Source organism: Pongo abelii, chromosome 1 (genome assembly GCF_028885655.2).
Source record: "Pongo abelii isolate AG06213 chromosome 1, NHGRI_mPonAbe1-v2.0_pri, whole genome shotgun sequence".
In the NCBI taxonomy this organism is placed as follows: domain Eukaryota; kingdom Metazoa; phylum Chordata; class Mammalia; order Primates; family Hominidae; genus Pongo; species Pongo abelii.
Window position 1 is genome coordinate 192118945 of NC_071985.2, and position 3979 is coordinate 192122923.

The following is a 3979-nucleotide window of genomic DNA, read 5'->3' on the forward strand; positions in this document are numbered from 1 at the left end:
GGGATGGGCGGGGGACGGGGAGGGGGCGGGCCCGGCGCGGGAGGGGGCGGGGCGTTTCGCCTGCGGCCGCGGAATCCTCAGCCAGCCCAGGTGCCCCGCCCGCGGGCTGGGAGACCGGGCGCGGAGCTCCCAGCTCGGGGCGACCCCGCCGCAGCCCCTGCAAGCAACAGCGCCGCCTACGGAGCAGGGGCGGAGCGGCTGGCGCGACCCCGCCCCCTGCTCGGCGCGGAGGGGCGGGGGGCTAGGGGGCGGGGCCCTAACACTCCCATTGGTCCGCGGCTGGACTGTCCCGCCCATGGGCTCGACAGGATCCCTCCCAGAAGCGCGTCACCGGTTATTGTTACAACCCGGGGTTTCCCGGGGCAACGGGATGGGGCGGGGCTCAGGGCACTGGCCCCGCCTTCTACTCCGGAGAGGACTGCCCCGCCCTCTGTTTCTAGACCCCTGACGTTCCCAAGTCTCCGTTCCAGGAATCTGACAGGGAGGATGATCGAACTCTGCTCTTCTTTGTGCCCTGGACTGGGCTGGGGGAAAAGAATGGGTCAAGAATACCTGGGTTCTAGGCCAGGCTTTGCCACAATTCTCGCTCCTCCATCCGCAAACATGTTCTTCATGGTGCCTGTGGGCATAGTTTTAGAGCTCCAATTCTCAAAGTTTGACGCAGAGCAGAATCATCCCCTAGAGCTTGTTAACATTGCTGGACCCCAACTCCAGAGTTTCTGATTCGGCAGGTCTGGATTTGGGCCCCAGACGTTGCATTTCTAACCAGCTCCCGGGTGATGCATGAGAGACCACACTTTGCAAACCATTGCTTTAGAGTCTGTGGGAGGTTCTTACTACGGTTGTTGGAACAAGCGCTTGTCTAAAGTTCACAGTGTTTGGGGAGATGCTTCTCATTCAGTTCCTGGATATTTATTGAGCACCTCTGACGCACCAGGCACTGTCCAGGGCTCTACAGTGAGAGCAGCAACGGAAACAAATGAGGTCCCCTACTGCATAGACTAGTCAGGAGTCAGATGCTAATCAGATCATCACATGAGCTCAGAAGGGCGAGGCTAGCTGAGAGGTTGGGCAGTCCGTGGCCTTATCCTACAGGCTGCTGAGCTAGGTTTCCCAGTCACCACTGCACCTGCTGGCCTTTGCTCAGGGTATTTATCCCCTCTGCCTAGAACACCATTTACCTTCCGCAAGGCCCTCATCAGAGATCCTCCCACTCTTCAAAGCTCCGTGCAAATGTCAACTTAACCCTGACACCTTCTCTAGCCCCAACTCCCAACACTTTATGTTCTCTCCTCGCCCAGACCACTTGTTGAGCTGCCGGCAACACCTTCTGCCCTTTAGCACAATATTCCTATTTTGCCAATCAGGAAACTGAGGCCCAGAATGAGCAGGTGATTCCCCTGGTGGCATGGCCAGGACTGGAATCTCAAGCTCCTGATTTCTTTACCAGCCAGTACCTTGCTCCTGAGGAGGCTGGAGATGCAAAGGTCTCTGGGCAGTGGGAGGGCTGAGCCCAGGCCATGGAAGATGACCTCCTTTCTCAAAAATTTCTTCCTTTCAGTTTAGGACCTGAGGAGCAGGGCCAAGGGTGAGGGTGGGGGTGGGGCTGGAGGAGCCCCTCCTCATTCCCCAGGGTGGGAGCAGGACTTGCTTGCAGATGCCTGGCATGGCATTTGCCTGAGTCACATCCCAAGGCAAGGGTGGGCATGGGAAGTGCTGGCTGATGACACCCCCCCGATCCATACACATACACACATCCTGCAGGTGGTTCTGTTTAGAGTCACAAGGAGCCTGAAATCATTGCTGAATCCACCCCCTACCACCACATCACTCATATGCCCTCCATGTCTGGGGAGTCCCTACTGGGAGCTGCTCCCCTAAGGGACCCTGGAGACCGAGCAAGCCTCCCGCCAGTCTGCAGCCCTGGCCCAGCTCTGAGCTGTGAGACAGAGGCCTGCTGAGGGCCATACCATTGCTGGGAGGATCTTTAGCTGGGGGCCCTGGCACAGGCTGCCACCGTGGGTCTGGGAAGCCAGGTTGGCAGAGATGCACTAGAGGCTGACTCAGGCCCCTGCCCTGCCCAGTGTCCACAGCTGCTGCCTGGACTCTCCTCTGAGGCCCATGTCTGGTACACTCAGCTCCTACACACACACACACACACATTCAAACTCACACCCAATGGTGCACGCTCACATTCTTCTCACAACTTGGCCCCTGCTCACGCATTCATTTTGAGGCAGTATAACATAGTGATTAAAAGCATGGGCAAGTTACATAACTGCTCAAAGCCACTCTTTCCTACTCTACAAATGACAACCATAATAGCACTACCTTCACAGGATATTTGAAAAATTAAATACGTTTATGAATGTGAGCACCAGGCTCAGAATAAGCACGCAATAAATGCTAGCTGTTTTTATTGCTGCTGTTGTGTGTACATATCTTCCCTTCCTACTTTGCCTAGCTCATACAGTCCCACCTGCTCTTACCATGCACACACTCACAGCCGCTCACACACATAGGCTCACTCACAAGCACACTTGCCACGTGCCTCACACTCGTGTCCCAATTACACAGACCCATGGTTTCTACCTACAGTTCCCTTGACCACCAGCTCTCACCCTTCCCCGCTCCCCCAGGCTGGCTCTCAAGCTCCCATCCACCCTCCCTACCACGCCCACATTCATTTCTGTTCACAAACAAGCCCCCACTTGCTTCCCCTTTCATTCCTCGTTTTTCCACATGCAGGCACGTATTCTTCACTCACACCTCCCTGGACACTGGAACATGCTCGCATTCCAGTGCACGCGCACTCACTTGCCCACAGGCAGATGGATGTGCACGTTACCCACTCAACTCGTGCTTGGATCACAAAACTTGTACACATACACTCAAACAATCCCAGTGCATGCCTCAATACCTCAGCTGGCTCGCCCGCTCCCAGTGAGGAGCACACACCACACAATTCTCCCAACACACACTGTCATCGGCAGACACCCCCCCACCCAGGGCTACGGTGGCACGGTGGCACTCCCCTCACCCTCAAGAGTCTGTCTCCTCCCTGTCACTTCCCCTCCTCCAGTCTCGGCTCCCCAGCCCCTCCCAGCGCTCAGAATAGCCCCTGCCACCACTGCTGCTGCCACCGCTGAGCCATCAGGGCCCGCCAGAGCCCGCTTCCCAGTGCTTGCTGCCAGCTTTCCCAGCTCACTCAGGGCAAGTGAGGACAGGAGGACGAGCTTCTGTGAGGCCTGATGGGCATAGCTGCGCTGCATCCCCAGAGCCCCTTCCAGAGCCCACCTGGAAAAAGTCAGCCATCCTGGGATTGGCTGCTACCATATGCTCAGGTTTCACCTGTGTGCCCTGGTCCTCATACCCCCCGCTGAAAGCAGAGAGGGCTGCCTCTCAGAGAAACCCAGGTCTGGGAAGGAAGAGGTTTGCTCAAGGAAGCGCAGTGAGTTGGGAACAGAGCCAGACCACAATCAACCCAATCATTCCTAGCCCATCATGCAGGAGCTTGAGAAGACCCTCCCCTAAACCACATGGTTATCAAGAACCCCCACCCTGCCAGCACTGAGCAGAGCCTGGTTGATATTTAATGCCACTGTTGCCAGGAAAAAAGAATAGCACAGAGGTGATGTCTGGGGACACCTCTGGAGGGGAGGGGAAGGGGCTGGTGACCAGAGGAGGCCTCCGGGGGCAGAAAGGGGGAGTGTCTGCAGAAGCCAGAGGGGATATCAGGACAGCTGGGAGTGCCTCCAGGACAGGCTCAGGCCTGGCCCTTGCAGGGACAGTGTCAGGGAGTGGGTGGGGCTGAGCTGAGGAGGCTCAGCTGAGGGGGACAGTGCAGCAATGCAGCCCCTGTGAGAAGACCCAAGGCCCCTTCGGCGGCCTGCATAGACCACAGACCAGGCCTAGGCAGAGAGTTCTGCTGGCTCTGGGGAGGCAGCTTACAGCAGCAACTGCTGGGTGCCCAAGAACA